Genomic DNA, 16740 nt, shown 5'->3' on the forward strand with positions numbered 1-16740 from the left:
AAAATGATGTCACAAGTGGGAGAATCCTGCAGTGTCAGCAGAAATATTTGGCAGAGATGCGCGCGCAGCCGCATGACGTGTGATTGACGTGCAACTAGAGGGTGAAGGGAACTTGACATTTAGCCCTACATGTGGAGACAGAAGTCTGGGGTGTCAGGACAACCTAGTCCTAAATCATATCTAATATCTTGTGTTTAAGGAACTATATTATCTGGAAGAAAAGGTCTTCGCGGACAAATCCTATTCTGTACTGACTGTTAGTGCGTGTACAAGCGTCTAGGTGTCTACATGAGATGCGAGGGGGCAGGAATCTTCCATGGTAACAGGGGCTATGAATTACTTGCACGGAGACAGTAAGGCCGGGCCCTTTGCTCTGCAGCTAGAGGGATGTTTACCTAAGCTATTTAGACAGGAATGCATTGGATGAGGAACGGAGCAGATAACTTGAAGGCTGAATACAGTTTTTGGCAGGCAACAGGCCGCGTCAGGCACCGTTAGCCACGCAGGGAGTAAGACAAAGTTCATGGATACAGATGCAGGTCCAGGCTGGAGCATTTCAGAGGCAGAAGCAGGAAAAGGCTTGATGGCAGAATTCAGGGCCTACTCGCCTGAACTGTAAAACGTGAAAAGTGTACCATATAAAGTCGGTGGCCAATCATACTTAGGAATGGAATATCCGGCCCATTCATGGCAGATACGAAAGAGGACATGTTAACGTTGGACGCACATGTATTTGCGTCTTCATAGCTGGAACTGGAGGGAACATACATGTACTTGTAGTATGTACATGGAGCCGTTGGGGTCTAAGATAGGGGACACAATTGACCATTAAAAATTAATATTTCCTCAAATGACTAAACTGTGTGAATGTCTGTATCAGTCTCTCAGTTGTTGTGTAAGCTGCTGCATGGGTTGATGATTAGGTACATGACTGTCTATATGGGTTACTTATTGGTTGCATGAGTATCTGTATGGGTGCCTCAGTGCTTGTGTGCGTGCGTGCGTGGGTGGGCGGTGTATGACTTTCTGCCTACATGTGTGAGTGGATAATTTACTGGCTGTATGGGTTCAATAGTGCATGTAGAAATAGCTGTATATGTTAGTGAGTGTGTGTATCAGTGTGTTGGTGAGAGAATGTATGTCTCACTGGTATATGTGTGAGTAACTACATATGTGAAAGGCAGTATATGTGAGTGATGGAGTATATAAATTACTATATGTGAGAGTGAGTAATTGTAAGAGTGGCTGTATAAATGAGAGTGTGCTTGTGTCAGTGATTGTATAAGAGAGTAAGTATATGTTAGTATCTGTATTAATAGGTTAGATAGTGAATGTATAACTGTATGGGTGAGTACATGGCAGTGTTATTGATTCTTTACATGACTAGCTAGGTGTGTCGATAAATTTATGGATGAGTGACGATGTAGGAGTGTTTGTATAGGTGTATTAGTACATATAATAGTGCTGTATTGATGAGTGACTACATGTATGAGCAACTGTATGGGTGAATGAATGAATGTGTGTGTATAGCTAGGAATTAGTCAGTGGGTATATAGTAACTGCTATTGATTTGTCTATGGTTTCAAAAATGGTAGTCTGTATTTTAGAGTGTGTGTATCAATGGTTATATTAGGGTGTGAGGAGGTGCCTCAGATTATCACGTGGGTGATGTCATCAGTGATGTCATTTGAGATGTCATCAGTGATGTCGCTGACCATGTCATGAGTGATGTAATATGTGATGTCATCAGCAGTGCAATGCAGGTGCATGACTTATAGTTAGCTCTACTAACTATAACATTAGAATTTCTCTGGTTTTGTACGAGAGAAATGTCCAACTAACTATAACTTCCCTGAAACCTATGGTTTTTTCAGTGAATTTCTAAGGTTTTTTGAATGCTAATTTCTAACTATAAGGTCCCTGAAACCTATGGTTTGTTCAGTGAATTTCAAAGGTTTTTTAAATGCTAATTTCTAATTATAATGTTCATTAAACCTATATTTTTTCAGTGATTTTAAATTATCATTCCATTCTCAACCTGGTGAAAACAGCCGATATCGCCAGTTTTCAAACAATAGCTTCCACCCAAAAAAATCGCCACCAATGAGAGCAACAACTAACGCTAATAATATGCAGAGTAGGCGTTCCTGTGCAAAAATAACAAAAAAACACCACTTCCTGATATTTTCAACGAGCAGCCTAATCTGCGGTATGATACAAAAACAGGCGATAAGCTGCGTTAGCAGTCGGAATGTAACATCTACCTTTTACTGGTAGGACGACTACCTACAGTGTGAAAGGGAGCCCAGCCCAGAATCACATCTGAAGACCAACACATGTCATAGAGCTACTGATCATGCACCTCAGTCACCCATGAAGGCCAAAAAACCCACTGCCACCACCCTCAGGACCTCCCCCTGGACCCCCCCCTACTACCACCAAGGCAGCGCACAACAGGACATCGGACCTTCCAATAACGGCATGGCCCCTCAGTCACACACTAGCTGAATGTTGTAAGATGTGGCAACCAAACATGTGTGAAGGACGCAAGTCACCCACCAATAATAATGCACACAATGCCAAGTGTAGCGGTAATGTGCTGAACAGACCTCGCTATGCAAAGCACAAACCTCTCCATGTATACATATACTGCTGATGCTTGTAGTGTTGTGGACAGTGGATGCAACCATGTTACCTCAGACAGTGGGGAAGATCTCGGTCATGTACCAGTGTCGTTGTTCCCTGTAAGCGGAAGCGGAGTGCGCTGGTCCAACGTACGCCACTCCAGCATAGAAGTGTGAATAAATAGGCTGGGGCTCTGGGCGTGGTTCACTTGTGTGAAGGCCAATGCGTCTGCCAGAGCGGCAGCCCTCACCCTGCCACGTGGCTGCTGCCATGACTGCGGGCCTCCTCCACACAGGCCCCCTGCAAACACAGCGGCACAGCACCGCAGAGTTATGTCCGTACAGACTACTGCCTTCGATCTACACTGCGGACAGCAGTGCTCACAATTCAGATGGAGTCGCGATTGCAGATGACTCAGTCCAGCAGGCAAGACACATTGCTCCCAGTGCGGCCCACCCGGACCACGCATCATCGCAGGCTGCATACACGCTGAGCGCGAGAGGTACCACTAACTCAATGCACCACAAGTCAACGCCACATGACCTTATTAAGGCAGAATTTATTAGACAAAAGACATTGCTACCAGTGCGTCCCGCCTGGACCACGCATCATCGCAGGCTGCGCACACGCTGAGTGCTTCAGGTGCCATTAACTCAGTGTGCCACAAGTCACCCCCACGTGGCCTTACTGAGGCAGAATTCATTAGACAAAAGACATTGCTACCATTGTGGCCCACCTGGACCACGCATCATCGCAGGGTGTGCTCACGCTGGTTGCTTCAGGTACCACTAACTCACTGCACCATAGGTCACCACCACGTACCCTTATTAAGGCAGAATTCATTAGACAAAAGACATTGCTACCAGTGCGGCCCGCCCGGACCACGCATCATCGCAGGATCTGCACACGCTGAATGCTTCTGATGCCACTAACTGTGCAGCTCAAGTCAACGCCACGTGGCTGTCTGTCCTTGCTTGCCACTGCCTCCGGCCTACACTGCGGTTAACAGGGGTTCACAATTCAAATTCAGACTTGATTCATTAATTTCAGAGTCCAATAGGCAACTAACTATAACGTCCCTGAAACCTACATATTTCGACAATGTAGTCCATACATATTTCATCTTTTGTTCCATACGCCCACACTGTGGTCAGCAGAGCTCACAATTTACATTGAGACATGATTTATTAATTGCAGACAGAATTGTACTCTATGTCCTCGGATTTTGTCAAGAGGATGTGACAAAAAGCATTCCTCGATGTCTGTGCTGACTACTACCTTTGATCTACATTGCGGACAGCAGGGCTCACAATTCAGATTAAATTGTGATTGCAAATTACGCAGTCCAGTAGGCAACTGACATTGCTACCAGTGCGGCCCTCCCGGACCTTGCATCTTCGCTAGCTGTGCACACACGGAATGCTTCTACTACACCTACCTCAGTGTACCACAAGTCATGAACCCTTTACGATAGAACATTTGTGTATTATTTCACATCTGGTGCCCCTACCTTAGTGCAGCACAAGTCATGGACCCTTTATGATTGAATCTCTGTGTGTGATCGGATGATTACTGTTGTACTTGTTGCCAGCATCAACCATTCCCTGAGGGCTGGCTTATACTCACCCCACACGCATCCAGCACAGATGTCACTGGACATGTGACCCTGGTAATAAAAAGGGGCCGAGCACACGTGCCCATACCCAGTTCCAATATCTATCTAACTGTGTCAGTGTGTTCATTATGTATGCATGATGCTGCCCATGGGCCCTACCACATTACATTCTGCTGTGGACACCGCTCGCAACCATGTTACCTCTGGCAGCGGGGAATACATTGGTTATGTAACTTTGTCTCGATCATTGTATGAGTACATAAGTAGAGACTGGATCATTAGAGTACTGCAAGGAGAGTGTATAGTGAATTTATAATTGCATTAGAATTGGCGGAGTGATTGGATAGGTACATATATTGGGGGAGCCTAACCCCCGAGCATGAGCGTGGCTCTAATTGGCTGCCCTCCATGTGCCAAAACAGAAATTTGGGCTTTCCATGGTCGTGTATTGCTACAGCTGCAACACTCCACTGAATGTGCAATAAACATTCATATCCACACAGATATGTCATGTGCACGATCCTTCATGTGTGGAAGTATGGATGAATGTAGGGTCAGTGATTCCCCCTACCTTCCATGTTGGCCTGGTTTTGGGACTTGGGTCACAGGGTGACACATTGGCGATGGCCGCCCGGGTAGCGGCAGCACTACAACAGGGACACCCACATCAGTTGATTCCTCATATAGCCCAGGACAGAACCATGCCCAGAGCTCACGTAGGAATGGCATACGGCAGGCCAGCCCACTCCGCTTACGCATAAAGGGAGGGACAACAACGCTACATGGCCCAGATTTTCATTGTAGTGCAGATACCTCTGGGCAGTGGAAGTGGATGGGGTGCAGCAGCCTGGATGCACAAAGGCGGGACAGCGATTTAGGCGTGCGCAGTCGTATGTACTCTGCCATTACTGATTCTGTACTATGTTTCAGATGAGTGAGCTTGAGGGCTCTCCTATGTCCTGGCACGTGGTTGGAGACACACCGGTGGCAGAAAGGTGAGCCGTGAGGGTTTTGTCCACAGTGTGGGCACTCACTGTCCCTCTCCATCTCTTCCTTTCTCTCCCTCACACTCTTTCTCTCTCTCGTCCTCTCTCTCACACTCTTTCTCTCTTTCTCTTTCTCTTCCTCTCTCTCTCACTCTTTCTCTCTCTCTCTCACTCTTCCTCTGTTTCTCTGTTCCTCTTTCTCACACTGTTTCTCTCTCTCTCTCGCTCTCTCACTCTTTCTCTTTCTCTCTGTCTTCCTCTCACTCTTTCTTTCTCTCTCTCTTCCTCACTCTCACTGTTTCTCTCTCTATTCCTCTTCCTCTTCCTCTCTCTCACTCTTTCTCTCTTTTTCTCTGTCTTCCTCTCACTCTTTCTTTCTCTCTCTCCTTTGATGGACGCATGACACACAATCTTATCTTGCCTTTTGTCCAGCAGGCTGTGATTAACAGATTGACAACCACCCCCACACGGACCTCCCGCCACGAGGAGATGACTTCAGTTCCACTGAGTTAGTGCCACCAGAGGTGAACGAGTGTGCAGCCTGCGATGATGCGTGGGCATCCTGACAATCAACACCCACTCTGAATTGTGAGCTTGGCTTGACCGCGTGTATGCAACTGCTGAGGAGGTTGCTTCGGCACGTGGTGGACCCTCTTACACACACGCCGGTGGCGGAAGGTGAGCAGAGAGACTTGTTTCCGCAGCAGCGGGCAGTCACCCCTGGGCAGTGGGAGTGGATAGTGTGCAGCAGCCTGGGTACACAAGAGCGGACAGACACCTCCGAGCAGTGGGAGTGGATGGGGTGCAGTAGCCTGGGTGCACAGGAGTGGGCAGACACCTCTAGGCAGTGGGAGTGGATGGGGTGCAGCAGTCTGGGTGCACAGGAAAGGGCAGTCACCTCTGGGCACTGGGAGTGGATGGGGTGCAGCAGCCTGGGTGCACAGCAGCAGGCAGACACCTCTGGGCAGTGGGAGTGGATGGGGTACAGCAGCTTGGGTGTGCAGAGGCGGGCAGACACCTCTGGGTGGCAAGAGTCAATGGGGTGCAGCAGCCTGAGTGCGCAGGGTGGACAGACACCTCTGGGTGGCGGGAGTCGATGGGGTGCAGCAGCTTGGGAGCGCAGGATTGAAACAGAGAATTACACATGCAGTTGTATGTACTCTGCCATTACTGATTCTATACTATGTTTTAGATGACTAAACTTGAGGGCTGCACTATGTCCCGGCAAGTGGTTGGAGACACACTGGTAGCAGCAAGGTGAGCTGTGAGGATATTCTCCACAGTGTCAACACTCACTCTCCCTCTCTTTCTTTCTGTCACTCACACTCTTTCGCTCTTTCTCACTCTCTATCTCTTGCTTTCTCTCTCTCACACTTGTTCTCTCTTTCTCTGTCTCTTCTTCTCTCTCTCATTCTTTCTTTCTCTCTCTCTCTTCCTCCCTGTCTCACTCTTTCTCTCTCTTTCCTCTCTCTCACACTGTTTCTCTCTGTCTCTCTTCCTTGTATCACACTCTTTCCCTCTTCCTCTCTTCCCCTCTCTCTCTCTCTCACTCTTTCTCTCTTTCTCTGTCTTCCTCTCTCTTTCTTTCCCTCTCTCTTCTTCTCTCTCACTCTTTCTCTCTTTCTCTCTCTCTCCTTTGATGGACGCATGGCGCACAATCTTATCTTTCTTTTTGTCTTGCAGGCTGTGATTCACAAATTGTCAAGGGATGACACGCCATGCCTGTACCTACTTTTATTTTGTTTTTTTGTTTAGATAAAATGTTTTATATGTAAATCCATAGATGACTGAGATTCTTATTTGTCCAACCTCACATGCATCTTCTTTATAATAATTGTGCAACATCAGCCATTTGTTACGTTCCAGATTTCCTAAGGTTGCTGTCACATTTGATTGTGGTGGTGGGGGCCAATTCCCGCCCGAGGACCCCATCCCCCAGGGCCTGGCCTCACCATTGGGGACCGTGGGAGAGCCCCAATGCTCCCACAGTCCCGCCGGCTCTCCGCATCCTGCAGGAGCCGGCATTGCTTTTCTTCACAGGGAGATGCTGACATGCAGCTCCCGGTGTGGAAAAGCAATCCACTTCGGATTTTGGAAGCGAGAGCAGGTTTCCCGCCCTGTCATAGCAACAGCAGTGTCCCGGGGTCAGGAGCCGGCCCTGGGGAATGGCGGTCCTCAGGGCCATCACGGGCTCCAGGAGGAGGGCCACGTGCCCCCCTTCCAACATGAGTGAAGCCTCAGGGAGGTGGTGGTACCCGGGGCTGCGGGGGCCCCAGTGGGCCCCCCTAATATTTTTTAAGAAATGCCCCCTGTCTTTAAACAATTTCGGCAGAATTCGCGACCCCAGTACGTATTGTGCCAAAATGTATGCTTTTTTTGGCCCTGGGGTTCCTTCTGGGACCCCCTGAGCAGGCCTAGGGGGTCAGGGTGTGTCTACCCTGCCCCCTTCTCTTGTTTTATATCGTTGTTTCTCTGTTTTCTGGTGACTCGCTTCTATCGAGTCACAAGATGGCTGCCAACACTTCCTGGATTGAAGTGTTGACAGCCAATTAGAATGAAGCTTGTGGTCGTGGCAGCCAATTAGAATGAAGCTCGTGGACGGGAGGGGTCGCGACTCCACCGCTGCCCCAGATATCAAAACTTTTATTTTTTGAATTTCTCAGCAACTACTGAACAGATTTACACCATTTAAAAAAAGGTCACTTCTGAACCAAGCTCTACCTTTTTGTCAAATTTGGGGTAGTTCCGTTCAGCAGTTTCGGCTGTAGCCTTGCCCAAAATTTCCTATAAGAAATTGATTTTTTGACTCTTATTTTTTGAATTTCTCAAAAACTACTGAACGGATTTACACCATTTAAAAAAAGGTCACTTTCTGAACCAAGCTCTACCTTTTTGCCAAATTTGGGATAGTTCCGTTCAGCAGTTCGGGCTGTAGCCTGTTTCAAAATTGCCTATGGAAATTAACATGGAGAAAACGTGTTTTGGGACCCCCCTTTTTTCTCTGCCCCGGCTTGACGAATCACCCCCAAACTTTCAGAATAGGAGCTGACCTGGATAGACTTTTTTGAGGAGAATTTCGTGAAGATTCGTCAAACGACGCCAAAGTTATTAGCAAATCAAAAAATGCTTTTCCTATGGAAACTAGGTTCTAACTATAAATACCTACTGGCGACCGCAAGTCGCCAGTGTACATATTCACTGAAAAAAAACATAGGTTTCAGGCACGTTATAGTTAGAAATTAGCATTTAAAAAACCATAGAAATTCACTGAAAAAAACATTGACTTCAGGAACGTTATAGTTAGTTGGACATTTCACTTGTATAAAACCATAGAAATTCTGGTGTTATAGTTAGTTCAGCTAACTATAACTTGTGCCCCCGCAATGCACTGCTGATGACGTCACATATTACATCTTTCATGACATGGTCAGTGACATCACTGATGACATCACTGATGACATGTCAAATGACTTCACTGATGACATCACGGATAACATCATCCAGTGACTGTGTGTATCTGTAAAGTTTAAATTTGTTTTATATATATATGCCAAGCTGTATTGAAGAATGAGTGGGTGTATAAGTGTCTGTATGGAGGATTTAGTAGGTATGTGACTGACTGGATAAGTGAGTGATTAAATGTGTCTTACTGAATGCATGGGTTAGTGAATAAACTGAGTGAAAGTCTGTATCAGTATGTCTGTTGTTGGGTAAGCTGCTGCATGAGTTGGTGAGTAGTTGCATGAGTGTCTATATGGGTTATTGTTTGCTTGCCTGAGTATTTGTATGGCTGCCTGAGTGTGTGTGTAGGTGGGTCGGAGGTGTGTTCATAGATGTGTGAGTGGTTGATTCACTGGGTGTATGGGTTCAAAAGTGCATGTGGAAACAGCTGTATGGGTGGGTGAGTATGTGTATGGGTATGTTGGTGAGTGAATGGATGTCTCAGTGGTACATGTGCAAGTAACGACATATGTAAAAGGCAGTATATGTGAGTGATGGTGTATATAAATAACTATATGTGAGAGTCAGTAATTGTGAGAGTAGCTGCATAGATGAGTGTGTATTTCTATCAGTGAGTCTATAAGAGAGTAATTATGTGTTAGTATATGTATGAATAAGTGAGGTGGTGTCTGTATAACTGTATAGGTGAGTAAATGGAAGTATGATTGATTCTTTGCATGACTGACTAGGTGTCTGAGTAACTCTGGATATGTGGCAGTGTGTGAGTGTCTGTATAGGTGTATGAGTGCATATGATAGTGTTATATTGATGAGTGACTGCATGTATGAGTAACTGTATGGGTGAATGAGTGGATGTGTGTGTAGACCTAGGAATCAGTCAGTGCGTATTTAGTAACTGGTATTGATGTGTCTATTTTTTTGAAAATGGTAGTCTGTATTTTACAGTGGGTGTATCAAAAGGTTATATTCAGGTGTGAGAAGGTGCATCAGATTTTCATGTGGATAATATCATCAGTAATGTCATAGGTTTCAGGGACGTTATAGTTAGAAATTAGCATTTAAAAAAACCTTAGAAATTCACTGAAAAAACCATAGGTTTCAGAGACGTTATAGTTACTTGGACAGTTGACTCATATAAAACCAGAGAAATTCGCCTGTTATAGTTAGTTGAGCTAACTATAACTCGCGCGCTCGCAATGAACTGCTGATGACGTCACATATTTCATCACTCATGACATGGTCAGTGACATCACTCATGACATCACTGATGACATCTCAAATGACATCACTGATGACATCACTGATGACATCATCCAGTGAATGTGTTTTTCTGTAAACTGTAAATATTTTTCTTATATATCTACGCCAAGGTCTATTGAAGAATGAGTCGATGTATAAGTGCCTGAATGGATTATTTAGTAGATGCACGACTGACTCTATAAGTCACTGATTGAACGTATGTTACTAAATGCATGGATTAGTGACTAAACTGTGTGAATGTCTCTATTAGTCTCTCAGTTTGTGTGTAAGCAGGTGCATGGGTTGGTGTCAGGACCAGCAGACCAGGCGCTACAGTGATCCCCAAGCGAAAAGGAGTAAGACTGGAATCTAAGATGGCCGCCGCTGTTGGAACGCGTGAGCAGCAGGTTAGCGCTCTAGCGTTCCAGGTCAATCAGTAGGATCCAGGTGTCAGCCCGGTGGAGAGGCGCACTTCACCGGAGTCGTGAGGAGAGAGAGTCGTCGATTGTGCCACGCGTCTGAGAAGAGAATTCATCGTCAAGTTTGAGAGGAAAACTAGTCCAAGTTTCAGAGCACTAAGTAAGACTGTTCCGTAACTCACCTCAGAGTATATTAGTAAGAGTTACTTGCCTTCGAAAAAACGAACTTTAAGCAAAGGAAGACGAGCTCATGCTTATCTCGCTTATCCTAGAATATTATGTCATAAGTACCAGTATATTTCTGAAACGAAGTTTGTGAGGAGAATTTTAGTGATAACGAGAAAAATAATACTTATGTTCCTCAGTTAAAAAATCCAGTCAGCAGTCAGAGAAGGAACCCGACTTCCAATCCACAGAGAATAGCCTTTTGAACTGATATTACCTCAGGGTAGTGTGTAAATAGAATAGAGCGCTGAATCAACATAGTGGGGCAGATCTCCCTCGAAGGTAGCGATAAAAGACTCCCAAGAAGCCTCCTAGGAAACTTTCCAGTTGAGCAGATATAGGGGCAAATAAAACACGAGGAAAAAGAAAAGAAGAGAAGCATGGTAGCAGTACACTATAAGTAGAAGAAGAAGTACTCACCAACCAGAATCCAGTTAAAGGCGCCGTCAGTGGTAACTAGGGTAAGAGAGCCCGTAGAAGCAAAATAAATAAAAGTTAAGTAGAGGGAGAGAGTAGGGACAAACTAAAAGAGATTACTTGTTATTGCAGGAAAAAACTACACCACAAGGCGACACCACCACCACACAACAGAAGAGGAGCATCGGTCACTAAAGTTAGGGTGGGTATAACCTAGGACAGGTCACTCAGGGCATAGAAGAGTAGAGTGTAGAGTAGAGCGCTTAATAAATATTTATTTTTCCTTACAGTATATCCACTTCAATCACAGCAGTGGAAGATAGAAAGAGCGACAACATTCAAGAAAGAAAAAGACGTAGTGACTGTCTCTTCTCTGTCCAATTCCCCTTTCCCCCCCCCCCGGTTTTCTTGGGCCACTCGTATCAATAGGCGGAAGGCCCAGAGAGCTGGGAAGGGGCGTTGGGAACATTCTGCTCCCGAGCGATCCAGAAGAGCACAGAGCCTGACAGAGTGAAGTGCCCACGTTTTTTATTCGCTCTTGAGCAGAATGGCTGAGGGTTTGGACTTGAAAAAATTAGGAGAGGTTTTAGAAGGAATCCAAAGAGAGTTAATTTCGTTAGAGAGGAGAATAGGGAATTGCGAAAGGAAACCACAGATTTAAACTTAAAAATGAGTGGCATAGTCTCGGACCCAAGTTTCAGGTACCCAGTTAATTCAGAAGGAGCTGCCAGTGAGTCTTCAGGCACTCAGCCTAAAGTAACGACACAAGTAATTCAATCCTTGTCACCTGTAATTCCATTGGCGCCCCCAGAGCGTTTTAGTGGAGATCCCCAGAAGGCACAGGTCTTTTTGACCCAATGCACGTTGCATTTTATGTGTCGTCCGGCATTATTTCCCGATGCGCAGTCTAGAGTGGCCTTCATATTGTCGTACTTAAGTGGAGATGCGGCGTCGTGGTCAATGCCTCTGGTCACCTGTAACGCTCCATTATTATATGATCTAGATGAATTCAAGAAGGAATTCCTTCGCATTTTTGACAGAAGAAGAGTATCCCAGGCCACAGACAATGAACTATTGGAAATAAAACAGGGAAGCAGAGACCTAGTAGCTTACTTGGCTCAATTTAATAAGTTGGTGGTAGAAACTGAATGGCCCGAGAACAAGAGAGCTGCTGTGTTTTATCGAGGCCTAAAGGATGAGTTGAAAGACGCATTAGCACAAGTACCCAATCGTCCCACGGAGATATCAGCATTGATCGATCTAGTCTTAGAAATTGACTTCCGTCAAGGAGAGAGAAGAGGAGAAAGGAAGCGAGATTATCGTCCAAGTGTGGCTCGGTTTGATCGGGTGAGAACAGAAAGCAGCAAGGAAGGTGACGTTGCCCGTGGGGGAGAGCCCATGCAGATTGGGACAATTCGAGGTCCACTTTCCAAGGAGGAGAAGGAAAGAAGGAGGCTGAACAAGCAATGTTTATATTGTGGAGGATCTGGGCATTTTGTTCGGGATTGCCAGAAGAAGCCCAAGCAGAAGCCGGCGGGAAACGCCTTGCACCACCAGTAAGTGGAGTTGGACTGGTGGTTGCAGATGAAGAAACAGCTCCAAATACTCATACCCTGGCGAATACCTTGCAGTCTGCAGCTCCGCACTTAATCTTAATGATGACGCTGCGTTACCGAGAACAAACATTACGGCGAGTCGCAGTGATGTTAGATTCGGGAGCAACAGGCAATTTCTGTGACCTGAAATTCACGGAAAAGATTGGATTGAGGGCCATCAAGAAGGAAAGAAGTGAGGCAGTTCGAGCAGTAGATGGCACGAATCTTTCATCTGGACCCATAGTGAGTCATACTGAAATAGTGGAGTTGGAATCTGAAGAAGGTCATCGAGAAGATCTCCAATTCAATTTGATCGATGCTCCACAGTTCCAATTAATCTTGGGGTTACCATGGCTCACCGAACACAACCCTACAATAGATTGGGGAGCTCGTACGGTGGCCTTGAACTCAGAATATTGTAAGGAACACTGTTATTTGGGAGGTCCCGGACATCAAGGAAAAACCCAGGCCTTTCTTTTAAGCGAAGGGAAGTCTACGATCTGTGTGATCAACACCGTAGAACTGCCTGAAGAATACGTAGAGTACCAAGATGTATTTAGTGAAATGGAGGCGGAAAGACTTCCTCCGCATCGAGACTTCGATTGCAAGATAGAATTGGAACCCGGATCCAATCTTCCATGCAGTAGAATCTATGCTCTAACTGAGAAGGAGGATGAGCACTTGAAGGAGTATCTGCACAAATATCTGGAGAACGGGTTTATAAGACCGTCACAGTCCCCCGTGTCGTCGCCACTTTTTTTTATTCCAAAAAAGAGTGGGGAATTAAGAACCTGCATTGACTACAGGGCAATAAATAGAATAACGGTTAAGAATCGGTATCCCTTGCCCTTGATTTCTGTATTACTGGATCAGGTGAAGGAAGCGAAAATTTATACAAAATTGGACTTGAGAGGGGCCTACCACCTGGTCCGAATTTGGGAAGGAGATGAGTGGAAGACGGCATTTCGGACAAAACATGGCCTATTTGAATATCAAGTAATGCCGTATGGCCTATGTAATGCCCCAGCAGCTTTTCAGCATTTCATCAAGGATGTTTTGAAGGAGTTTATCGATCAGCATGCATTGGTGTATATAGATGACATACTCATTTATTCGAACCACGTGGAAGAACATGAAGAGCATGTCAAGAAGGTGTTGCAGAAACTGCGAGAGCACCGTCTTTACGTCAAACTGGAAAAATGTGCCTTTGGTGTATCGTCCGTGGAATTCTTGGGTTTTGTGCTCGCCCCCGGTGGGGTGACTATGGACGAGAGTAAAATCAAGGCAGTTCTGGAGTGGGAATCTCCGAAATCCGTGAAGGAAATCCAAAGCTTCATCGGATTTGCCAATTTTTACAGGAGGTTCATTCGAAATTTCTCTCAGAAGTTAATTCCAATGACAAGGCTGCTAAGGAAAGGCGTCAAATTTGAGTGGTCGGAGGAGGCAGAAGAGTCATTCAAACAGTTAAAAAAAGATTTTACTACCGCCCCAATTCTATTGCATCCAGATCCATCAGAGCCATTTTTTGTAGAAACTGATGCCTCCAATTGGGCCTTAGGAGGAGTGCTATCACAGAGACACAAATCAACTGGTCAACTGCACCCAGTGGCCTATCGTTCGAGGAAGTTGACGGCACCAGAAATTAATTATACCATCACTGAGAAGGAGTTGTTGGCAATTAAGGATGCCTTCAAGGACTGGAGACACTACCTAATGGGGGCCAGACATGTGGTAACCGTCTACACAGATCATCGAAATCTGAAATTCTTGAAGTCTGCGAGAACTTTGACACCAAGACAGTTAAGATGGTCATTATACTTTGCGGACTATGACTTCATAATTACTTACCGTCCAGGGGCTCAAAATGGTAAGGCGGATGCCCTATCTAGGAGAGGAACCGAAGAAGTTGTGGAGGAGGTTAAGGACCAGACCATCATCCCTTCAGAGAAAATAATTGGAGCAGTTTTGCGAGAATCACAGGAAAAGAAGAAGCAATTTTCTATGACCAAGGAGGAATTGGAAGAATGGGTGAGAGAAGATTCAGGTCGAGAGGTTCGGGAAGGTTTACCATATCATCATGGGGTCCTTTACTTGCCGACAACAGAAATGCAGCAACAGGCCTTGAAGGAAAGTCACGATGATCTTTTGGCAGGCCATAAAGGAATAACTAAGACCGAAGATCTTGTGAGGCGACGTTTTTGTTGGCCCAGTTTGGCAAAGGATGTGCGACAATATGTGGCCACTTGTGACATTTGCGCTAGGGGAAAGCCGGAAAGACAAGCTCCGCAAGGGTTATTACAACCTTTGCCTACACCACCACACCCATGGCACACGATAACCTTGGATTTAATAGTAGATTTACCATCCAGTAAGGGTTATGATACTATTTTGGTGTGTGTAGACGCATTTACTAAGATGGCACATTTTGTACCCTTGAAGGGAGTACCCACGGCAGTAATTCTGGCGCATGCCTTTAGCCAACATATAGTTCGAGCCCATGGCATACCCAAGGTGGTGATATCAGATAGGGGGTCCCAATTTTTATCCCATTTCTGGAAGGCCTTCACTAAAAAATTAAGTATTGACTCCAGGTACACGACTAGTTATCACCCAGAGACAGATGGCCAAACGGAGCGCACAAACCAAGAGTTAGAGCAGTACCTAAGACTATGCTTATTAGAACAGGAAGGAGACTGGCCGGATTATCTGTGGGCAGCGGAATTTGCCCACAATAATGCAAAAAACATGTCCACAGGTTATTCCCCCTTTTATTTAAACACAGGAAGGCATCCCCATCAAGCTGTAGATTTTCAAGAGGTAGATGTTCCAGCAGTAACAAATTTAGTTGATCACATGACGAGAGTGCATTCACTAGCCACAGACAATTTAACCAAGGCAAAGGCGACTTACAAATTTTATTCTGATAAAAGAAGAAGGAAGGAACCAGACTTACTAGTTGGAGAGAAGGTTTGGCTAAACACAAAAAACCTTAGGCTCAAGGGGGTTAGGAAGTTTCAACCCAGATTTGTAGGGCCATATGAGATTGAGAAAAAACTAAGTACTGTAAATTATCAGTTGAAGTTACCCAAAGGATTGCGGGTGCATCCAGTCTTTCATGTCTCCTTATTGAAAAAGGTTTCAAGAGATCTACGAGTTAAAATACCCCCAAAACCAATCCAAACTGAATTAGGGGAAGAATTTGAGGTACAGCGAGTCTTGGACTCCAAGATACGAAATGGCCAAATGTACTATTTGTTGGATTGGAAAGGTTATGGGCCCGAAGAAAGAGCGGGGGAAGTTTCTTCAAACATTCATGCTCCTCGTTTAATTAGGGAATTTCACAGGAGATTTCTTAATAAGCCCAGAGTGGGAGGACGTCCTTTGAGAGGGGGTACTGTCAGGACCAGCAGACCAGGCGCTACAGTGATCCCCAAGCGAAAAGGAGTAAGACTGGAATCTAAGATGGCCGCCGCTGTTGGAACGCGTGAGCAGCAGGTTAGCGCTCTAGCGTTCCAGGTCAATCAGTAGGATCCAGGTGTCAGCCCGGTGGAGAGGCGCACTTCACCGGAGTCGTGAGGAGAGAGAGTCGTCGATTGTGCCACGCGTCTGAGAAGAGAATTCATCGTCAAGTTTGAGAGGAAAACTAGTCCAAGTTTCAGAGCACTAAGTAAGACTGTTCCGTAACTCACCTCAGAGTATATTAGTAAGAGTTACTTGCCTTCGAAAAAACGAACTTTAAGCAAAGGAAGACGAGCTCATGCTTATCTCGCTTATCCTAGAATATTATGTCATAAGTACCAGTATATTTCTGAAACGAAGTTTGTGAGGAGAATTTTAGTGATAACGAGAAAAATAATACTTATGTTCCTCAGTTAAAAAATCCAGTCAGCAGTCAGAGAAGGAACCCAACTTCCAATCCACAGAGAATAGCCTTTTGAACTGATATTACCTCAGGGTAGTGTGTAAATAGAATAGAGCGCTGAATCAACATAGTGGGGCAGATCTCCCTCGAAGGTAGCGATAAAAGACTCCCAAGAAGCCTCCTAGGAAACTTTCCAGTTGAGCAGATATAGGGGCAAATAAAACACGAGGAAAAAGAAAAGAAGAGAAGCATGGTAGCAGTACACTATAAGTAGAAGAAGAAGTACTCACCAACCA

The sequence above is a fragment of the Triturus cristatus genome, chromosome 5_1 (genome assembly GCF_964204655.1).
Source record: "Triturus cristatus chromosome 5_1, aTriCri1.1, whole genome shotgun sequence".
NCBI lineage: Eukaryota > Metazoa > Chordata > Amphibia > Caudata > Salamandridae > Triturus > Triturus cristatus.